At 43.5% G+C, this 24056-nt stretch overlaps 1 pseudogene across 1 annotated transcript; it reads right to left on the bottom strand.

Annotated features, from left to right (window-relative positions):
- Positions 1–1155: 1155 nt before the first annotated feature.
- LOC308617952 (nmrA-like family domain-containing protein 1) lies at positions 1156–20884 on the bottom strand (annotated as a pseudogene). The gene is made up of 5 exons: positions 20822–20884; positions 9965–10180; positions 8799–8909; positions 5514–5705; positions 1156–1373 (listed from the first exon to the last, which is right to left on the bottom strand). The product of its transcript is annotated as a nmrA-like family domain-containing protein 1 (transcript).
- Between the last annotated feature and the right edge of the window lie 3172 nt (positions 20885–24056).

Below are 24056 nucleotides of genomic sequence, written 5' to 3'. Positions count from 1 at the left end.
TTATTTCCCTTTTCTTGAAACGGTATGATCAATAACTTTATTCACTCATTTAGTCAATCAACATTTATTTTTTTTATTTAACAAATTTAATCAGTTATACATATACATATGTTCCCATATCCCCTCCCTTTTGCATCTCCCTCCCGCCCTCCCTATAATCAACATTTATTGATCGCCTATCATATGCCAGGCACTGGGATAAAGAGGGGGGCAAGTCTCTCACAGCCAAGAGGAAAATAAGTAAACAAGGCAATTACAATATGGGGTAGAAAATGCTAAGCCAGAGATATACAAAGATACTATGGGAGCCCTTCCATCACCTTCTCTTTCCACTTCCCTACCTTTCCCCAGACGCTGCCTCAAGCTCCTGGCCTTTACCCACTGCAGAGCCTCTGGGCTTCCCTTGTAGCTAAGTAGCACATTAGCCCCTCTTGCCCTGGCATGACACAAAGCCGACCACAAACTGAAAAGGAGCCATGGCGGCCTTTGGAGAGTGGACCACTCCAATAAGAAAACACACAGAAGCAGAGGTGCTAAAAGGAAAGTTTGTGGAATGGATAAATGAGGGGTAAGTGAATGAAAAGATGAGCAATTGAATGGTGATTTAATGAATGAATCAGAAATGAGCTTCTAACTTTGAAGCAAAACTGAATTTCAGTTTCCAACACTCGTGCAGTTCATTGAACACCATGTTCCCCAGAAAACTCTACAAAGATTTTTATTTTAAGAAATTAAGATCACTTAAAACTTCACTGAGAATGTGACAATGCATTTGAAAAAGTCCTAGGAGTTGCCTAGGGGAGTTCCAGAGACAGGCCTCAGGATCACTTATGCAGGAGAAAGCTGAGTGCCCCCATCCCCACTGATTCATGTTAGGGAAGAAGCTCCAAGTTCCTCAGGCCAGAGCCTTCTGAGGCAATGGGCTGTTGGGGAGAGAGCTACAAAAGGTGACAGGCTGCAGGCTTCTCATTTAACCTAACAGGTGTACCATGCTTATCAGTAGCTGGAAAGCTATATGTGGGTCAAATTACTGTGTCAGATCAGCTCTGTAGTGTTCCCTGCCAGGGAAGCCTTTGGGGGTGTAAACCATTGTATTCTAACCTATCTGTTCAGTAAACATAGATGTTGTGCTATAAAGAGGACCAGGATCTGGGAGGAAGGACATTGTTTGTTCAGGGGCCTGTGTGAACAGCTTAAATGCCCTTCAAGGCTGACTGGTTCTTTGAGATGAACTGGCTGAAGCTTTTGACTTTGGGGTTCAGTCGGTGGGTGAGCTTGATATCACGATCTGGCTTCATTTGATAGAAATGACACATATTGGCCATTTCCTTCGCTGCAGGAAATTCTGGCTTCTCGTAAGCTTCCAGGGTGATCTTTTAAGAATAAGTAAAAAAAAAAAAAAGAAGAAGAAAACCTAGGAAATGTCATTGCCCTCATTTAAAACAGTTTGAGAAGAAATTATTCACTTTCATGATGGTACAGGTCCACAATTCTTTAGCCTAACTCCAAGACCCAAGAAACACGGAAGTTTTTTCATAAGCAATTTGGCAACATACTGACTTTTCTGAACTGATTTGGTGGCAAAACCTGATCTGAACTTATGGGAAGTTATTTATGGTCTTTAATGATCCCATTTAGTGGAAATAGTCATGTCTTTGTCTGCAGAGATAGTGATGTGTTTGATTATAGGGTCCTGCCCCAGCCCCTGATGTTGATGTTACATAATATACGTAGATATAACCTATCTAAAAGCTGAAAGATTCTGAAAGTGGAATTGTTTCTGACCCCAAGCACTTGGGATAAGGTATTGTGGATCCGTAGCCTCTTCATCTGACCAGCTTTCATGTACATTTTCTCCTGGGATTCCCTCAGCAGCCCTCTGAGATCTTCTACCCATCCAGCCCTGCATGCAGCATCAAAGCACCGGGCTCTCCATCCTTCCCTCCTGACCCACGTCCCTTCCATCACCACTCCCGGCCTAGACTGGAAATGAGCATCTCGACTTCAGCCATCCCAGCCTCGGCCAGGGCCGGACACAACAAACGCTGCCCATCACACACCCACCTTCTATCACCCTCCACAAAACCCACCCCTTGAGTCCCTTCTGACACTAAATAGATCAATAGATCAATAGTTCTGCTGCCTGAATCAATCAGCTAAGACCATTCCTTTTTTTTTTTTTTTTTTTGGCTGTACCATGTGGCATGCAGGATTTTAGTTCCCCAAAGGGATCGAACCCATGCCCCCTGCAGTGGAAGCGCAGAGCCCTAACCACTGGACAGCCAGGGAATTCCTGCTAAGACCTTTTCTAACTATTGGATCCAGTATAATCTGTCTTTAGCCCCCAGAGATAAACTCTAATCTCGCTATTCCACCTGGCCTTAGAAAAATGTGACAGAGGCAAACTCATATAAAACAATGATCGTCATATGCCATTTATAATAATGAAAAACCAAGACCAAACTGCAGGTCCAAAAACAGAGGAATGGTAAAATAAGTTATGGTACATCTACTCTAAAAATATTATGCAGTTACTAAAATTAATATTTTTGAAGAAGTTGAACAAAATAGAAAAGTGCTCATAATATAATGTCAAGTGAAAAAGCTGGTTACAAAATTGTACATATCATGTTGTTTTAATTTTATTACATACATACTGGAAAAAGACTGGAAGAAAATGTGTAAATCTTAACAGTTACTATCTCTGATAGATTAAACAATGTGATTTTTATATTCTTTTTTATAATTTTGTGTATTTTCTTCAATAAGCATTTGTAATTTTTGAAATCAGGAAAAAAACTTAAGTTTTAGTGAGTTTGGAAATAGAAGGCTATAAGCAAAGCATGGAAGATGACTTCTAAAATGTCTGTCTCCTTGAGTTACTCTCTCATCCTGTAACTTTGGTAACTAATATCCCTCAGTAAAATAAGGGATTCTTTTCTGCAGATTTTTGAAGGAAACAGATGTGTTCTGTTGTGTCTCACTTTCTGAGAGAACCGTGTTCCTTTTGGGGCTAGACAGGCAGTTTCAGCCAGATCAGAGCTTCTGGTGGGAGTTTGTTCTGGGGGAGAGGGGAGTAGTCACTGAAATAATTAGGCAAACAGCCTTCTGATCAGACTGGGGAAAAGTCAGACTGCCAAGGCTGGGGCGCCACCTTGTGGCCACATGCATCCTCCGCCAGAGTAGCATAGCCTGTAAGCATTTTCCTACTCCAGACCAGTGGGCAGCGGCTTCAAGTCAAACTAGTTACTAAGAACAGCATTAACCATTCTGTAGAACTTCCAGCCTCTAATCCCCTAAAACTTTAGGTGCCAGAGAAGTTTCTGCTGCATTGTGAAATAGCTTGATGTACCAAAATCAGTCAGAAACCAGGTATGTGACTGAGAGATGCTTGGACAGTCCTGAGCCTTCCCAAACAATGTCTACCGGGTCCTCTGAGAATGAACGCATACACACCATATGCCCACACTCTTCACCTTCCTCCCCTTCTTCTTTACAGAGTTCAGACTCCACAGACAAAAATGAATAGAAGACCCGAATTCAAAGGCACTGGGAGAAGGGTCAATCACTGAAAAGTAAATTTGCACCCGGGTATAAGAGACTTTGCAGACCTCATCAAGTCCATCTTTTGAGTGGGTGGTGCCTTCTTAGGAGCTCCCCAGATGTGTTTTTATGGCTGGATTAACACCTACAATAGTTTTCCCCCCAAAAGATCTCTCAGCCTCCTCACAGCTCCCGTCCCTGAGGTGAACTGAGAATATAGATACCCCCTCAAGACTCAGGGCCCAAGAGTTGCAGAAGAAAACAAAAACCAACCCTCTATCCCTAACCCTAGGAAACATTCTAGAGCAAGGGTCAACAACCTTTTTCTTGAAGAGCTAGATATAAATATTTTAGGCCTTCCGGCCATATGGTCTCTGTCACAACTACTCAGATCTACCACAGTATCCTGAAACCAGCCAGAGACATACATAAACAAAGGTATGGCTGTGTTCCAATAAATCTTAATTTACAAAAGCAGGCTGGAATCCTGTAAGGAAAAAGGGACTCTCTCTACTCTGGGGAGATGTTAGTGCTGGGTAGAGCCTTAGTAGTCATCCGAACCACCCTCCCCCTCCACAGATGGGACAACAGCAGCCGAGAGAGGCAAAGAGCCGTGTTAGTTAATGCCTGCTAGCTTGAGGGAAGGTATGGGTCTTCCTTTCAGCTGCGACGGTGTCTCTGCCTGGCAGACAGAAACACATACTTCCTTCTCAGAAACCCTGTTCTCTCTCCTTCCTCTTATCAACACCTGCTTGGAGAAATAGCTGGGAGTGCTCAGGATCATCCATTCCCCTCACTTCTCTACAAAAGGTCTCTTGTAGCCATTCCAGCCTGATCAGTTATTGCAGGCTTACTAAGTGCCAGACCCAGGGCCAGGTCCCTCCCATGTGGGTCTCATTGCATCCTCACAACAAGCCTATGGCAGGTGTAATAGCCTTTTTTTTTTTTTTTTTAAATTTTTGGCCACACCACGTGGCTTGTGGGCTCTTAGTTCCCTGACCAGGGATCGAACCTGTGCCCCCTGCAGTGGAAGCGAGGACCCCTAACCACTGGACTGCCAGGGAAGTCCCATAATAACCTTTTTAACATCTGAATAAAGGGAGGCTGGAGAGGTTAAGTAAATGCCAAGATTCCCCACATAGATAAGGGCAGAGCCAGGATTTGCTTACTTCCCCAGACTGCCTCTGGTTCATTCCTGTTGTTTCTAGAATTTAGCCAGGCCAGCTCTGTCGCTCCCTCCACCCATACACAGTCTTGCCCACCCTCAAGGACCACCTCAAGGCTACTTCTTCCATGAAGCCTTCTCCTACCCTCTCTGACCACCTATAGCGCAGAGAGTGTGGGTAACACAATTAAGCACACACAGTGTTCTGCTTTGGACTGATCCCTGTGACTTCATGTGCATTACCACTTTCACCCCAACTCTGTTGTAAACGCTTTAAAGATAGCACCAGGTACATAATAGGTCCTTGAGGTATACTTACTACGTGCCAAACACTAAGCTAACCCCCTTAAATATATCCTCTCTAATTTTCAGAAAACATCCCAAGGTAGATGCTTTCATCCCACTTTATGAATAAGGAAGTGGCAGCTCAGAGAGGCTAAGTGCCATGCCCCACGCAGACCAGCTCTGGCGGACTGGCCTGATTAGTGATGAGCTCCTGGGAGGAGAGGGTTGGTACAGCATATATGGAAACATTGTACCTCAGTCTTCAGAGTCTAAGTTCTTTCCACCCAAAAGGAATTTTACTTTAATAAACTGATTAACCTGAAGCCAAAGCGATAAAGTCATAAGGGTGGAATTCAGATACACCAACAGATGAAGACAGATTCGTGGAACAGGAATCCTCTTCAATTTTTTCCAACAGCCTAAGCTCAACCCTGCCCAAATCTGTCAAAAGTCTCCCAGAATTTGTAAGTTAGTGGGCTGTGACCATTTGCGATCACATTTATATCTCTTAAGAACTCACCTCTGCATCTCGGACTTCTTTCCCCAAACCCTTGGACAAAACATCAGTATATTGCTGTACTGCTAGTGCTTCTGCACTGAGACCCACGGCCTTGCCTACAAACTTCTCTGGCAAATTAAAAAATGCTGCAGATGACCTCTCCAACATCAGCAACAGAGATACCATCCATTGGTACATCCCCCATGGGCAGTGCTAGTTTTAAAAAGGAAAAAAAAAAGATAAAAATAGCTAATTACTTCACATTCTTGGTAGGTCCCACCACTTAAACAAGAGGTATGGGAACACTGAATAGCCACAATCTATGCACAGTTATAAGGTTTGCTGGAGAAAAATACCGTAATGCCTGGGTGTTGATTTAAGGAAAAAAAGAGAGCGACCATTTACTAAGCATATCCTGTGTGCAAAGTATGATTGCTATCTCTAACCCAGACATCTCTGCTCAACTCCAGGCTCATATGTCCAACTTCCTACTCAACATCCTTACTTGACTGTTTAATAGACATTTGAAACTCAAAGTGCTCCAAAGTGAGTTCCTGCACAACACGCTCCCCCTACGGACTTCCCCATCTCAGTTAATAGCAACTCTATCATTCCAGTTTCTCAAGTCAAAAATCTTGAAGTCAACCTTAAGGTGTCTCTCCTACCCCATATTCTTTCTTTCTTTCTTTCTTTCTTTCTTTTTTTAAGTCCTATTTATAGTATGTCCAGAATCTGACCACTTCTCGCCATCCTCACTGCTATCACCCTGGTCTAAGCCACCATCAACTCTGACTTGGATTATTGCAAATTTGGGCTCCTTGTTTCCACTCTTGCCCTTCCACAGTCTCTTTTCAACACAAAAGTCAGAGTGATTCTGTAAAAACTAAAGTTGGCTCACGTCATGTCTGCCCAGAACCCTCCAATGGCTCTCTGTGTCTCTCAGAAGAAAAACCAATGGCTTACAGGACCAGACCTTCTATTACCTCTGGCCTCACCTCCTACTACCCTCTCCCCAACCCCCCAACTTGCTCTGTTCCAGCCACACTGGCTGTTCTCTCTGCCTGAAAAGCTCTTCCCCTGAATATTCACAAAGCCCATTACTTACCTCCATCAGACATTGCTCAGATGTCACCTTCTCAAAGAAGCCCACCAATCACCTTATTTAAATTTCACACACAACTCCCTTACTGCTAGTACTCCACAAATACCTTACTCTGCCTTATTTTTTTTACTGCACTTATCACCTTCTAACATATTATATATTTTACTTATCTATTATGTTTATTATCTAACTCCTCCACCAGAATATGAGCTTAATGAGGGCTCAACTTTGTCCGTTTTGAGCTGTTTATTACTGATTCCCCAGTAAGTGACTGGAACATAGTAGGCCCTCAAATATTTATTGAATGAATGAATGAGAAAACATATTGGCTTGTTTAATCCTCAAAACAACCTTGAAATATAGGAATATCAGGTACTTGCCTGAGGTTACTCAGCCAGTAAGCAGCAGAAGGGGGTTCAAACCCTCATCCGTCACTCCAAAGCCTGTGCCCTTCCTGCAGTGTGATATAGCCTCTCATAGATTCCCAGACTCCTGAGGCTGGAACCCAATGTGGATGTAATCTAGCCCCAGCACTCTCATTTTTTGAACTGAAGAATCTAAGTCTATTGACTCACCCAGTGCCTCCCAGTTAGAAAACAGCAACCTAGGACAAGAATCAAGGTCTCTGAATTTCAGTCCAGTATAAAAGTGACTTCAGGCTTAGCAACCAGGGACTAAATATCATAGCTTGTCTTTTGCAGCAAAATTAACTTCCTGCCTGAATTTCTTGGTAGGCAAAATGTCTGCTCATTCCTCTGCTTAAATTATAATCGTAACTTTTATTTATAAAAAAGCAGTCTGAGTTTTTTGAGGCACTCAGAGTCAAGTCTATTCTGACTTTGAGGTTTGTTTTTACTTGAAGGTTGAGATTCTTGGGCTGAGTTTAAAAGCAGCTAAGGGACAGCGGTAAAGAATGTGGTTCTGGAATTCCCTTGCAGTTCAGTAGTTAGGACTCTGTGCTTCCACTGCAAGGGGGCACAGATTCCATCCCTGGTCGGGGAACTAAGATCCTGCATGCCTTGCAGCACAGCCAAGAAAATTAAAATAAAAAATAAAAAGATTATGGTTCTGGAGCCACACTGCCTGAGTTCAAGTTCTGTTTCTGCCTTATTAGTGACCTTGGCAAAGTTAATCTATCTGTGCCTCAGTTTCCCCATCTGTAAAACAGACACCAAACACCCAGTAAGTGCTTAGTAAATGTTAGCTATTCCTCTGGGGGGAGGCAGGTGGAGGGGATGAGGCTCCGGGATACCTGAGGCTGGGTTTTACAGATGTGAAGACCCCACATGGGACTGGGTACTACCAGAAATTTAAGGCATCACCTCTTCACCTAGGGCCAATCTAATCCATAGATTACAATGTCCTAGTTCAGGACCTGGGAAACGTCAGGTGAGCTGGCTTCTGAAACCTGGTAAGGGCATAGGAAGAAGGGCAGGTGAAGAGATATGTCACCTTTATACATTTATCTCGTCACTTGTTGAACTGTTACCCAAGTCGTCTGTGATGTGTGGCATGTGCTCCTTGTTCTAGCTCAGGTCTACTTTGCCACTAGTTATGACCCTGACAAGTCTTAATTATGTGCCAAGGAAGAAAGACTGACTTGCTGAAACTGATTCTCCCATATTCCTTCCACTCCACACAGCCACCCTTGGACTATGGGCAAAGAAAATGTCCCCAAAGGGCAGGGGAGTGCCAGCCAGGAGACTTGGCAGCATTGGAATTACCAGGAGTCCTTGTCAAAACTACAGTCTTCCAGGCCCCAGCCCAGACTTATGGAATCAGACTCTGCAGGCAGGGCTGGAAACCCATCCCCGGGAGTCAGGGTCCCCCTAGGGATTTCTGACCCTGGGACCCAGGTCAAGAGGAGAATGTTTTCCCTGTTGCCACAGAAGGGCAGAGAGATGAGCTAGTAGGAGAAATCATCTCGTCCAGCTTCCCCATTAGACATGAGGAAACTGAGGCTTGAGGCCACATGGTTCACTGCTTATATGAGGGGCATCAGCACGATAAGACTGCAAGTGTAATCCTCAGTGTTTCCAGCCCAAGATTCAGCTCTCTGGTAAGTCTAGGACAATGTGGGATCCCTCTCAGCACTTCACACAGAGCTGAGCACATGGTAGGCACTCAGATGGCATGCGTCCACTGAAGAGAGGAATGACGGGAGGACAGCAGGTGTCTGGTTAGCTTTCACAGCAACCTTCCACTTACCAGGGTGTAGTACTCTCCATCAGAGGCTTTCACTGGCTTCCATGGGCCAAGAGAGTTTTCAGAGTAAGCTGCCACAAGGACACTGGTCATGGGAACGCCAAATGAACCTAAAATGGTTCAACCCTGCTCTTAAGTTTTTGAATTGTACCATTTCTGAAAGAGTCTGATCCCATCCATTACATTTTTAAAATCTAATCTTCATATTTTTCTAGTTTATACATATGTATAATTTTCAAATAGTACTGTTTTGGGGGAAAAAGTAGATCTCATAATGACAAAGAAGTTCCCTGCACCTTCATGCTGATAACTACTCTCCAGAAATAACCATTTTCATCTCTTTCAGCTGCTTCTTTATTTCTAAATAATATGTTTATACTGTTAATCCTTGATTTTTCTCAGTTTAAGATATCGTCTACCAAATTTCTACTAAGACAGATGAGTCCTCATCTTCGGCTCTCTCTCTCAGTTTCTCTCTCTCTCTCTCTCTCTCTCTCTCTCTCTCTCACACACACACACACACACACACACACAGCCCACCATGACCATCACACACATACACAAACATGATTCCCTTTTTTTCATCCTCAGAATATCACAGTTTGGGACTACATCATTCATCAGTGCTTACACAGCTGAATCTGAGCCATGTGATATTCTATGGTTACATTTACTTTTTCTACAAGTGTTCATTTTCCCTGGAGTTAATCACTGTGGGCTTGTTTGCTTACTTCTTTTCCTAGGTACCCATTACTAATTCATCCCCAATTCTCTGCCAGAAGTGAACATATTCATTACATTTTTGTTCTTCCCATCCCACTCTCAGAGTAACCTTAATTTGTGGGGTGTTCTTGCTGCCATCCCTCATGTGCCATCTACAAACAAATGGTGAGAATCAGAGGCTCTGATGGCTGGCTCCACTACACGGTCACTGTCAGATCCTCAAGGTCACATTTGGACAGGTGTCACATAACACTGACTTTACAGTCACGTAACAATCCACCTCTAACAAGTACCTGAAGTACATATATTTCATAAATGCCAGAGAGATGTTCTGGGATGAGGCTTACATTTTTGCCCAGGCCGAAGGCCTACTGCCTTCCAAGGAGGGCAGAGTAGCCAGGGAGGAGAAAAAGAGAGGCCTCAAAGGTGGTTCCCACCTGACACACTTCTTTCTCTTTGCTGAAATGGTCCCAGAAGTTGGTCACCATGAAGGCTCCTTTCAAGGAGGCCTCCACTGATGTTTGTCATTCAGGTCGCCTTTTACCACCTCGGCCCCAAGGTCCCGGAGCACCTGTGCATTTGGTTGAGTCACATCCCTGGCCAGTGCCCTCACCTCATACTTTTTGCTCTCCAAAATGGCCCTGGCCACAGAGCCACCCTGCAGGATTGGGGAAGAAGAAATACAGGAAGGGTCAGGAAGAATGTTCACTAAAAGAGGTTGGTCAGGGAGTCCCCTTACTCAGAGTAAAGCTGCTGTTGTAACTACTTTGGGAGGCATCCGCATGGCCTTGCAAGAGTGGTTTTCAAGCTAGGTTTCTCACAGCCTCCTCAGTGGTAGCTTAGCAGAAGCCATGGCGGCGGGGGTGGGGGGGCAGAGAATGGGGGAGGCTGGAGGCAACAGGGATGCCAAGTGAGCAGGGCACCGGACTCCCCACCCCAGACTAAGCAATTCTACTTTTATCTGGTTATAGACTTCATTTTTAGGTTCTTCATACAATTTTACTTTCAAGACAGGTTCCTATTCTATATATATATATATTTTTTTTTAATAAATTTTATTTATTTACTTATTTATTAATGGCTGTGTTGGGTCTTCTTTTCTGTGTCAGGGCTTTTCTCTAGTTGCGGCTAGCGGGGGCCATTCTTCATCGCGGTGCGCGGGCCTTTCACTGTCGCGGCCTCTCTTGTTGTGGAGCACAGGCTCCAGACGCGCAGGCTCAGCAGTTGTGGCTCACGGGCCTAGTTGCTCCGCGGCATGTGGGATCTTCCCAAACCAGGGCTCGAACCCGTGTCCCCTGCATTGGCAGGCAGATTCTCAACCACTGCGCCACCAGGGAAGCCCCTATATATTTTTTAAAAGGTTGAAAACTTGCAGAAGTTTCTTTTTATGGAGTTCAAGGCCATTCATGATATGATCATTACTTGCCCAATTTATCCACTCTACAAGTATTTACTGATTGCCCTGTGATGTGTGCCAGGTACTGTGCAGGGTTACTGACATTTGGGATCCTCCATCAAATTGTTTAGATACCCGTCCTGAAATTTTTGTGTGTGTGTGCCTCGAAATCCACCTTCACCATCTCTGTCCTACCTAGTGCCCTGAGAGGCCAACCTGTATGGACTCTATCAGTGGACCCTCTTGCCCTCAGTTTGGGTCTGGCCAGAGGAAGGCACCAGAAGGGGACCCAAGGGTTAAAGGAGCAGTGACCCCTCCACGTATCTCTCTCTGTGTCAGAATTCCTTCTTCTTATGAGGACACCAGTCAAATTAGATTATGGCCTACTCTCATGGCCTTGCTTTAACTTAATCAACTCTTTTTTAAAAAATAAATTTATTTATTTATTTTTGGCTGCATTGGGTCTTCATTGCTGCACGCAGGTGTTCTCTAGCTGCAGTGAGCTGGAGCTACTCTTTGTTGTGGCCCGCAGGCTTCTCATTGCGGTGGCTTCTCTTGTTGCAGAGCATGGGCTGTAGGCACGTGGGCTTCAGTAGTTGTGGCACACAGACTCCATAGTTGTGGCTCACAGGCTCAGTAGTTGTGGTGCACGGGCTTAGCTGCTCCACGGCATGTGGGATCTTCCCAGACCAGGACTCAAACCCTTGTGCCCTGCACTGGCAGGCGGATTCTTAACCACTGCGCCACCAGGGAAGCCCCTGATTGACTCTTTAAAGGCCCTGTCTGTAAATACTGTCAATTCAGAGGTACTGGGGCTTAGGGCTTCAACATATGAATTTGGGAGGGGACACAATTCAACCCACAACACTGACTGTTGTAATTATTTCCTCATAACTGTACTGTAACCTAAATAACATTCTCCTTGAAGAGAGAAACTCTTCATCCCTGTTTACCAACCATGTTCTGAGACTAGTGCCTGGCACACTGCAAGTTTCCGATATCTATTTATTGAATGAATGAATGAATGAAGTAGAAAAAACGAAATCTCTCTGCTGTCCATTCTCAGCTCTGGGAGTGGATAGTCCTGCCTGGACCCGCCAGGAGATGGAGATGGAGAACCAAATGATATGGACCAGTATGAAAAAATAAGAGGAGTTGTACCAAAACCAGGACTGGCTCTCCTAACCACTCCCACATTAATATTTCATTAAGACCCAAACCAGGAGAGGAATTCATCCATCTTGGCCCTGTTCCTTTAAACTAGCAGGACACACCAATAAACCTATCAGCTTGAGAAAGCAACCCCCAAAGCATCCATTTTTGTTGTACTTAACTGTCCTAGACCCTCCTTGCTTTTTCTGGATTGTGCCCTCTTGGACCCAGTTCCCCTACAGGTGAGTCCATGTGGAGAGTAGCATTTGAATGGCAGGCACTGGAGATATTGTTCAAGAGTTTGACGTGTTTGCACGTCCCCTGTCAAATTTAATTAGGCATCTAGTATTTTTTGTTTTAAATTTTATTTTATTTATTTTTTATACAGCAGGTTCTTATTAGTTATCCATTGTATACATATTAGTGTAATACCATATTTAGAAAGTAGTAGCACTTCCTTTTATATCTCATCTTCTTTTTTTAATTTAATTTTATTTACTTTTTTATACAGCAGGTTCTTATTAGTCATCAATTTTATACACATCAGTGTATACATGTCAATCCCAATCGCCTAATTCATCACACCACCACCACCCCTGCCCCCGCCGCTTTCCCCCCTTGGTGTCCATACATTTGTTCTCTACATCTGTGTCTCAATTTCTGCCCTGCAAACCAGTTCATCTATACCATTTTTCTAGGTTCCACATATATGCGTTAATATACGATATTTGTTTTTCTCTTTCTGACTTACTTCACTCTATATGACAGTCTCTAGATCCATCCACATCTCAACAAATGACACAATTTTGTTCCTTTTAATGGATGAGTAATATTCCATTGTATATATGTACCACTTCTTCTTTATCCATTCGTCTGTCGATGGGCATTTATGTTGCTTCCATGACCTGGTTACTGTAAATAGCGTTGCAATGAACATTGGGGTGCATGTGTCTTTTTGAATTATGGTTTTCTCTGGGTAGATGCCCAGTAGTGGGATTGCTGGATCACATGGTAGTTCTATTTTTCGTTTTTTATGGAACCTCCATACTGTTCTCCATAGTGGCTGTATCAATTTACATTCCCACCAACAGGGCAAGAGGGTTCCCTTTTCTCCACACCCTCTCAAGCATTTGCTGTTTGTAGATTTTCTGATGATGCCCATTCTAACTGGTGTGAGGTAATACCTCATTGTAGTTTTTTTATTGTTGTTGTTGGTGGTGGTTTTTTGCGGTACACGGGCCTCTCACTGTTGTGGCCTCTCCCGTTGCAGAGCACAGGCTCCGGACGCACAGGCCCAGCGGCCATGGCTCATGGGCCCAGCCGCTCCGCGGCATGTGGGATCTTCCCGGACCGGGGCATGAACCTGTGTTCCCTGCATCGGCAGGCGGACTCTCAACCACTGCGCCACCAGGGAAGAACCTCATTGTAGTTTTGATTTGCATTTCTCTAATAATTAGTGATGTTGAGGAGCTTTTCATGTGCTTCTTGGCCATCTGTATGTCTTCTTTGGAGAAATGTCTATTTAGATCTTCTGCCCATTTTTGGATTGGGTTGTTTGTTTTTTTAATATTGAGCTGCAGGAGCTGTTTATATATTTTGGAGGTTAATCCTTTGTCCATTTATTCATTTGCAAATATTTTCTCCCATTCTGAGGGTTGTCTTTTCGTCTTGTTTGTAGTTTCCTTTGCTTTACAAAAGCTTTAAGTTTCATTAGGTCCCATTTGTTTATTTTTGTTTTTATTTCCATTACTCTAGGAGGTGGATCAAAAAAGATCTTGCTGTGATTTATGTCAAAGTGTGCTCTTCCTATGTTTTCCTCTAAGAGTTTTATAGTGTCCAGTATTACATTTAGGTCTCTAATCCATTAAAACTTTATTTTTGTGTATGGTGTTAGGAAGTGTTCTAATTTCATTCTTTTCCATGTAGCTGTCCAGTCTTCCCAGCACCACTTATTGAAGAGACTGCCTTTTCTCCATTGTATATCCTTGCCTCCTTTGTCATAGATTAGTTGACCATAGGTGCATGGGTTTATCTCTGGGCTTTCTATCCTGTTCCATTGATCTATATCTCTGTTTTTGTGCCAGTACCATATTGTCTTGATTACTGTAGCTTTGTAGTATAGTCTGAAGTCAGGGAATCTCATTCCTCCATCTCCATTTTTTTCCCTCAAGACTGTTTTGGCTATTAGGGTTCTTTTGTGTCTCCATACAAATTTTATGATTTTTTGTTCTAGTTCTGTAAAAAAGGCCACTGGTAATTTGATAGGGATGCATTGAATCTGTAGATTGCTTTGGGTAATATAGTCATTTTCACAATATTGAGTCTTCCAATCCAAGAACATGGTATATCTCTCCATCTGTTGGTATCATCTTTAATTTCTTTCATCAGTGTCTTATAGTTTTCTGCATACAGGTCTTTTGTCTCCCTAGGTAGGTTTATTCCTAGGTATTTTATTCTTTTTGTTGCAGTGGTAAATGGGAATGTTTCCTTAATTTCTCTTTCAGCTTTTTCATCATTAGTGTATAGGAATGCAAGAGATTTCTGTGCATTAATTTTGTATGCTGCAGCTTTACCAAATTCATTGATTAGTTCTAATAGTTTTCTGGTGGCATCTTTAGGATTCTCTACGTATAGTATCATGTCATCTGCAAACAGTGACAGCTTTACTTCTGCTTTTCCAATTTGTATTCCTTTTATTTCTTTTTCTTCTCTGATCGCCATGGTTAGGACTTCCAAAACTATGTTGAATAATAGTGATGAGAGTGGAAAACCTTGTCTTGTTCCTGCTCTTAGAGGAAATGCTTTCAGTTTTTCACCATTGAGAATGATGTTTGCTGTGCGTTTGTCATACATGGCCTTTAATATGTTGAGGTAGGTTCCCTCTATGCCCACTTTCTGGAGAGTTTTTATTATAAATGGGTGTCGAATTTTGTCAAAAGTTTTTTCTGCATCTATTGAGATGATCATATGGTTTTTATTCTTCAATGTGTTACTATGGTGTATCACATTGATTGATTTGCGTATATTGAAGAATCATTGCATCACTGGGATAAATCCCATTTGATCATTGTGTATGATCCTTTTAATATGTTGCTGGATTCTGTTTGCTAGTATTTTGTTGAGGATTTTTGCATCTATATTCATTAGTGATATTAGTCTCTAATTTTCTTTTTTGTAGTATCTTTGTCTGGTTTTGGTATCAGGGTGATGGTGGCCTCATAGAATGAGTTTGGGATTGTTCCTTCCTCTGCAATTTTTTGGAAGAGTTTGAGAAGGATAGGTGTTAGATCTTCTCTAAATGTTTGATAGAATTCACCTGTGAAGCCATCTGGTCCTGGACTTTTGATTGTTGGAAGATTTTTAACCACAGTTTCAATTTCATTACTTGTGATTGGTCTGTTCATATTTTCTATTTCTTCCTGGTTCAGTCTTGTAAGGTTATACCTTTCTAGGAATTTGTCCATTTCTTCCAGGTTGTCAATTTTATTGGCATAGAGTTGCTTTTAGTAGTCTCTTAGGATGCTTTGTATTTCTGTGGTGTCTGTTGTAACTTCTCCTTTTACATTTCTAATTTTATTGATTTGAGTCCTGTCCCTCTTTTTCTTGATGAATCTGGCTAATGGTTTATCAATTTTGTTAATCTTCTCAAAGAACCAGGTTTTAGTTTTATTGTTCTTTGTTATTGTTTTCTTTGTTTCTATTTCATTTATTTCTGTTCTGATTTTTATGATTTCTTTTCTTCTGCTAACTTTGGGTTTTGTTTCTTCTTCTTTCTCTCATTCCTTTAGATGTAAGGTTAGATTGTTTATTTGAAATTTCCCTTGTTTCTTGAGGTAGGCTTGTATTGCTATAAACTTCCATCCTAGAACTGCTTTTGCTGCCTCCCATAGGTTTTGGGTCGTCGTGTTTTCATTGTCATTTGTCTTTAGGTATTTTTTGATTTCCTCTTTGATTTCCTCAGTGATCTCTTGGTTATTTAGTAACGTATTGTTTAGGCTCCATGTGTTTGTGTTTTTTTCTCTGTAATTCATTTCTAATTTCATAGCGTGTGGTCAGAAAAGATGCTTGATATGATTTCAATTTTCTTAAATTTACTGAGGCTTGAATTGTGACCCAAGATGTGATCTATCCTGGGGAATGTTCCATGTGCACTTGAGAAGAAAGTGTAATCTGCTGTTTTTGGATGGAATGTCCTATAAATATCAATAAAATCTATCTGGTCTATTGTGTCATTTAAACTTTCTGTTTCCTTATTTATTTTCATTTTGGATGATCTGTCCATTGGTGTAACTGAGGTGTTAAAGTTCCCCACTATTATTGTGTTACTGTTGATTTCCTCTTTTATAGCTGTTAGCAGTTGCCTTATGTATAGAGGTGTTCCTATGTTGGGTGCATATATATTTATAATTGTTATATCTTCTTCTTGGATTGATCCCTTGATCATTATGTAGTGTCCTTCCTTGTCTCTTGTAACATTCTTTATTTTAAAGTCTATTTTATCTGATATGAGTATTGCTACTCCAGCTTTCTTTTGATTTCCACTTGCATGGAATATCTTTTTCCATCCCCTCACTTTCAGTCTGTATGTGTCCCTAGGTCTGAAGTGGGTCTGTTGTAGACAGCATATATATGGGTCTTGTTTTTGTATCCATTAAGCAAGCCTGAGTCTTTTGGTTGGAGCATTTAATCCATTCACGTTTAAGGTAATTATCGATATGTATGTTCCTATGACCATTTTCTTAATTGTTTTGTGTTTGTTTTTGTAGGTCCTTTTCTTCTCTTGTATTTCCCACCTAGAGAAGTTCCTTTAGCATTTGCTGTAGAGCTGGTTTGGTGGTGCTAAATTCTCTTAGCTTTTGCTTGTCTGTAAAGCTTTTGATTTCTCCATCGAATCTGAATGAGATCCTTGCTGGGTAGAGTCATCTTGGTTGTAGGTTCTTCCCTTTCATCACTTTAAGTATATCATGGCACTCCCTTCTGGCTTGTAGAGTTTCTGCTGAGAAATCAGCTCTTAACCTAATGGGAGTTCCCTTGTATGTTTCTTGTCATTTTTCCCTTGCTGCTTTCAATATTTTTTCTTTGTCTTTAATTTTTGTCAATTTGATAACTATGTGTCTTGGCGTGTTTCTCCTTGGATTTATCCTGCCTGGGATTTTCTGCACTTCCTGGACTTGGGTGGCTATTTCCTTTCCCATGTTAGGGAAGTTTTTGACTATAATCTCTTCAAATATTTTCTTGGGTCTTTTCTCTCTCTCATCCCCTTCTGGGACCCCTATAATGTGAATGTTGTTGCATTTAATGTTGTCCCAGAGGTCTCTTAGGCTGTCTTCATTTCTTTTCATTCTTTTTTCTTTATTCTGTTCTGTGGCAGTGAATTCCACCATTCTGTCTTCCAGGTCACTTATCTGTTCCTCTCCCTCAGTTATTCTGCTATTGATTCCTTATAGTGTATTTTTCATTTCAGTTATTGTATTGTTCATCTCTGTTTGTTTGTTCTTTAATTCTTCTAGGTGTTTGTTAAACATTTCTTGCATCTACTCGACCTTTGCCTCCGTTCTTTTTCTGAGGTCCTGGATCATCTTCACTACCATTATTCTGAATTCTTTTTCTGGAACGTTGCCTATCTCCACTTCATTTAGTTGTTTTTCTGGGATCTTATCTTGTTCCTTCATCTGGTACATAGCCCTCTGCCTTTTCATCTTGTCTCTCTGTGAATGTGGTTTTTGTTCCACAGGCTGCAGGATTGTAGTTCTTCTTGCTTCTACTGTCTGCCCTCTGGTGGATGAGGCTATCTAAGAGGCTTGAGCAAGTTTACTGATGGGAGGGACTGGTGGTGGGTAGAGCTGGGTGTTGCTCTGGTGGGCAGAGCTCAGTAAAACTTTAATCCGCTTGTCTTCTGATGGGTGGGGCTGGGTTCCCTCCCTGTTGGTTGTTTGGCCTGAGGCAACCCAACACTGGAGCCTACCGGGGCTCTTTGGTCAGGCTAATGGCTGACTCTGGGAGGGCTCACACCAAGGGGTACTTCCCAGAATCTCTGCTGCCAGTGTCCTTGTCCTTATGGTGAGACACAGCCACCCCCCACCTCTACAGGAGACCCTCCAACACTAGCAGGTAGGTCTGGTTCAGTCTCCTATGGGGTCACTTCTCCTTCCCCTGGGTCCTGATTTCACACACTACTTTGTGTGTGTCCTCCAAGAGTGGAGTCTCTGTTTCCCCCAGTACTGTCAGAGTCCTGCAATCAAATCCTGCTAGCCTTCAAAATCTGATTCTCTAGGAATTCCTCCTCCCATTGCCAGACCCCCAGGTTGGGAAGCCTGACGTGGGACTCAGAACCTTCACTCCAGTGGGTGGACTTCTGTGGTATAAGTGCTCTCCAGTTTGTGAGTCACCCACCCAGCAGTTATGGGATTTGATTTTATTGTGATTGCACCCCTCCTACCATCTCACTGTGGCTTCTCCTTTGTCTTTGGATGTGGGGTATCTTTTTTGGTGAATTCCAGTTTCTTCCTGTCGATGACTGTTCAGCAGTTAGTTGTGATTCCGGTGTTCTCACAAGAGCGAGTGAGAGCACATCCTTCTACTCCGCCATTTTCGTTCCTCAGTTAGGCATCTTGTATTTTTATCTGCTAAATCTGGCAACCCTTCCTCAAATGCCCAAACACACCCTGAGCTCCAAGGTTACTGAACTAAGGACAAGAACTGGGAAATAAAGCAATCAGTGCACTTCCTTAGCTAACTATGACTCAGCTTTCTTCAACTCTGACACATCTGACCTGATTCCTTTAGCAGCCACCCTCCTGCTCTTATACAGCCTCCTACTCTGGATGCTTAGCAGCAAGTCAGGATTAAGGAGACTAAAACAGAGCTCCTGACCTGCCTTGACCTGCTTCCCCCATGATCTTCCCCATTTCAGTGAATCACAACTTTATTCTTCTAAAAGGTTCAAAGTGAACCTTTTAACACCAGGTCTTATCATGTCACAACTCTGCTCAAAACCTTTCAATGGCTTCTCATCTCTTTCAGGAAAAACCAACAACTTCACTATCACCCTAATGCTGTATACAATCAACCCTCCTCACATTACCTTTTTTTTTTTTCCTTTTAAAGTTAATGTCTTACCTGGTTGTTGGTTTTTGAGATTTTACTTCTCTCTTCTCCCTGCTCTAGCCTCCCTTCAGACAAAATCCCTGTCCTCACAGAGCTTCTATCCTAGTGTGGAGAGACAGATGGTAACAGAAGAAATCAAGCAGGGAGGAGAGTCAGACAGTGGCAGGGTGGAGCAGAGTTGCAATTTTTTTATTTTTTATTTGCGGTACGCGGGCCTCTCACTGTTGTGGCCTCTCCCGTTGTGGAACACAGACTCCGGACGCGCAGGCTCAGCGGCCATGGCTCACGGGCCCAGACGTTCCGCGGCACGTGGGATCCTCCCGGACCGGGGCACGAACCCGCGTCCCCTGCATCGGCAGGCGGACTCCCAACCACTGCGCCACCAGGGAAGCCCCAGAGTTGCAATTTTTAAAATAAATTTATTTATTTATTTTTGGCTGCGTTGGGTCTTTGTTGCTGTGTGCAGGCTTTCTCTAGTTGCAGCGAGCAGGGGTTCCTCTTTGTTGCAGTGCGTGGGCTTCTCATTGCGGTGGCTTCTCTTGTAGTAGAGCACAAGCTCTAGGCGCGTGGGTTTCAGCACCTGTGGCACGCAGGCTCAGTAGTTGTGGCTTGCGGGCTCTAGAGCACAGGCTCAGTAGTTGTGGCTCATGGGCTTAGTTGCTCTGCAGCATGTGGAATCTTCCCAAACCAGGGCTCAAACTTGTGTCCTCTGCATTGGCAGGCAGATTCTTAACCACTGCGCCACCAGGGAAGTCCCCGGAGTTGCAATTTTAAATAAGTGTGTCTGGAAAGCACTCATGGAGAGGGCGACATCTGGCTTGGAAGACACGAGGGAGAAAGCAGCATGGGTAACTGGAGGAAGATTACTCTAGGTTGAGGGAGTAGCCAATGCAAAGGCCTTAAAGTGGGAGTGTGTTTGAGGAACACGCAGAGTGAGCGAGGGAGAATGGCAGACGACAAGGTCCGAGAAGGGTCTTGCAGGTCATAAGCTGGGCTTTGCATTTCAATTGGAGTGAGATTGGGGGGGAGGATTTTGAGCAGAGGCATGCCATGATCTGACAGTTTCAAACAGATCATTGAGAGGCAGAAATGAGAATAGATTGAAGGAGCGTGACCTGATTGGAACAACATTTTGCAAGGATAGGTCTGGCTGTCGGAGAACAGATTGTGAGGGAGGGAGAGGGGAAGTAGAGATGCCAGTTGAAAGGCCGGGGCAGCTCTCTGGTGAGAGAAGTCCCTCCACACGTCCTCCTAATCCCCACCCGCTCCACACTTTCAGAGTCGCTGGAGTACTGGTCAGGCATGTGGATATCTCCTACATACCCACGGGCCTCTCACACTTGCTCCCGGGCTTGTCAGGAAGCGAGTGGAGAAAAGCCTCTAGCATATAACTTATGCTGAAATGAAACGTACGCCAACAAATCAGCACATGATCAAGAACACGAGAATGTTTCAGTTGTCCTTGTCCCACTGAGATCATTTCTGACAAATCAAGTCAAATCACCCTGCCCCTTTACCACATCAGAAATTCAAGCAAATTATACTTTTCTCAGTTTCCTCCAAAGGGCTCTTTGTTCAGTCCATGCTTGCAGGCTCTGAAGTTAAAAACAGGAAGACAAGAAAGTAAGCAAAGTCAGCACGCACTTTAAAAGTGAGGAGTTTTTTACCTGTTGCTCCAAACACTGCACTTATTTTCTTACTGGTCATGTTACTGAACAAAGGAAGAGTCAGTGCAGTCGCAGGACTTTTCTCCCAGCAGCGACAGCAGCTGAAATGCAATTTCTTTTCGAGTGTGAGAATTATAAACCACGTCTGATTACCACACCCACCCCTAATTTTGCCTCTCCCTTATAAAACTTTTGTTCTCACCAGCTAGCTTACTCACTCTAACACTGCAATTTTCTACCAGAGGATTCATTTATTCACTTACTCATGTGTTCAGCAAATGTATATTGAGTGCCTCATAGGCATTGAATTAGTAAGTAAATAAGTAAAAGTACAGCAGAGAGAAATGCTGAGGGAGCATAGGTCCTGGAGTAAAGACACAAAACCCAGACTGGGGGTGTTAAGGAAGGCTTTTTAGAGGAGATGATGCTGGAGCTGGCCTGAAGACCCCATGAGTTGTTCAGTCAGGGAGAGGAGGAAGAGAGACCATCCCAGGCAAGAGGAACCACACGTAGTCAAGTTCAGAGGCAGGGCAATCATGACAAAGGGCTCAACGATGGCTGCAATAATGCTATATGAATGGTAGGAAGTAAGACTAGGAAGGATGGCAGAAGCCAGAACACAAAGAGCTGGTACGCATTGGCAAGAAGCTTGAATTTTCCTGGCAGCCACAGCAGGTTTTGTGTGGTCCTCTGGCAGCAGAGTGGAGGGTGGGTTGAAAAAAGATGATGCTGGAAACAGACTCTCCTAAGGAGACTAAAGAAATGATACAGGTGAGAAATGACAAAGGCTTGAACAAAGACAATGTTTTGGGTTGAATTGTGTCCCTCCAAAATTCCTAACTCCCAGTACCTCAGGATGTGACCTTATTTGGAAAGAGAGTATATACAGAGGTAATCAAGGTAAAGTGAGATCATTAGAGTGTGCCTAATCCAATATGCCTGGTGTCCTTATAAAAAGGGGAAATTTGAACACAGAGATAAGTACAGAGGGAAGATGATGTGGAGATACAAGGAGCACACCATGTGAACATGAAGCTGGACATCTACAAGCCAAGGAGAGAGGCCTGGAGCAGATCCTTCCCTCACAGCCCTCAGCAGGAATCAACCCTACCAAAATCTGGATTTCCAACCTCCGGAACTATGAGACAATAAATTTCTGTAGTTTAATCAACCCACTTTATGGTACTTTGGTATAGCAGCCCTAGCAAACCAATAGAGGCAGTGACAATGCGGGTGAAGTGAAAGATATTTAGGAGGTAAATTGAGGAGGTCTTCATGATTGATTGGAGGTGGAGAAAGGGAAAGTGAGAAAAGACTAAATATAATTCTGCCAACTGGAGGGGTTGGCAATGGAGGAGCAGGAATGGGATGCGGGGGCGGGGGGAATGAGCTCAGAACTAGAACTATTGGGTCTGAGGCTGCAGCTGGTTGAGAGATTGGGAGGTGAGGAAGTGACAAAAGCAAGTGTCAATGTCTCATTTAAGGAGACTCCCTATAAAGGAAGTGAGAGTGAACTATGGTTACAAGATGCAATAAAGTTTTATTTCATCAGGAAACACTTGAACACACTTGTGGATTAAAGATGGGTCTCTCCTTCCCTCATACTCTGCTTTATTTTTCTTCATAATGTTTATGACCTGACATGTTACAGGTGTGTTTATTTGCTCATGTGTTTATTTCTGCTCCCCGCCCCCCCCAGCTAGACTGTGTACTCAACAAGGGCACTGACTTTGTTTTATTCACTTGTGTATATATCCAATGCCTACAGCTATATCTGGCACATGGCAGGTGCACATTAAATATTTGTTGAATGAGTGAATGAATAATTGATGGAGTGAGGTTAATGGGAAAGATGTAGGGCACAGACTCTGCAGCACAGATGAAGAGGAGCTGAAAATAGCAGCTACCACAGGAATACCTGGGGCCCTCTGCCAAAAGGATATGAAGATGGATCCGAAACAGGGGGTAGATCATGGGTCTGCAGCCTGTCTGCCCCTTGCCTGTCCCTCCACCCTCCTACTCATATCACCTGCTCCTGCCTGATTATCCTTGCAAGAGGAAGCGATTCTCCCAACTGCCCCACTCTACTGCATAACCCATAAGGAAACTGAGGGTAAATTCTGGAGTTGTTACAGATTGGAAGAGTTGATCATGCACATCTGTCCATTTCATGTCACAGGAAAGATATATGGTACCTCTGCTACCCTAAGCTACATACAGCCATACCCTAGCCATATGGAGAGTTCTCGGTGCCATTCCAAACAGACGTGCAAAATGGACAAAGATTCATATTCAAGGAAGTTTATCCATAGCGTTATTCGTATTGGAAACAACTGGAGATGATCTAAATGTCTGTCACTAGGGAATTAATTAAATACATGATGGCAAAGCCGTAAGACAGAATGGTGTACCTCCATTAAAAATTACATTTTCTAAGAATGTTCACAATAGGGGAAAATGCTCACAATATAAAGTTATATGAAATCAGCAGAATAGAGAACCACATATATGTTGTGATTCCATGTTGTAAAGAAAAATATGTATACACACACACACACTCATACATATACAGCCTAAGAGTAGCTGAGTGATTTTATGCAATATGTTGGTGGTAGAGCCAGAGGACTTGGTGTGACAGTGATTGCTCTCACACTTTGATTACAGCATAGTACTATGACATGCACATCCTAAGAGTTGACTGCAAAGAAAATTAAAAATCTATGAGGAGGGGCTTCCCTGGTGGCGCAGTGGTTGAGAGTCCGCCTGCCGATGCAGGGGACACGGGTTCCGTGCCCCTGTCCGGGAGGATCCCACATGCCACAGAGCGGTGAGGCCCGTGAGCCATGGCCGCTGAGCCTGCGCGTCCGGAGCCTGTGCTCTGCAACGGGAGAGGCCACAACAGTGAGAGGCCCGTGTACCGCAAAAAAAAAAAAAAAAAAAAATCTATGAGGAGGGCTTCCCTTGTGGTTCAGTGGTTAAGAGTCCACCTGCCAATGCAGGGGACACGGGTTTGATCCCTCTTCTGGGAAGATCCCACATGCTGCAGGGCAACTAAGCCCGTGCGCCACAACTACTTAGCCCGCGCGCCTAGAGCCCATGCTCCATAACAAGAGAAGCCACCGCAATGAGAAGCCCACACACTGCAACGAAGAGTAGCCCCCGCTTGCTGCAACTAGAGAAAGCCTGCGCGCAGCAAAGAAGACCCAAAGCAG

The sequence above is a fragment of the Mesoplodon bidens genome (assembly GCF_964165515.1).
Source record: "Mesoplodon bidens genome assembly, chromosome: 5".
NCBI classification, from domain to species: Eukaryota; Metazoa; Chordata; class Mammalia; order Artiodactyla; family Ziphiidae; genus Mesoplodon; species Mesoplodon bidens.
This window is presented reverse-complemented; position numbering and strand designations above follow the sequence as displayed.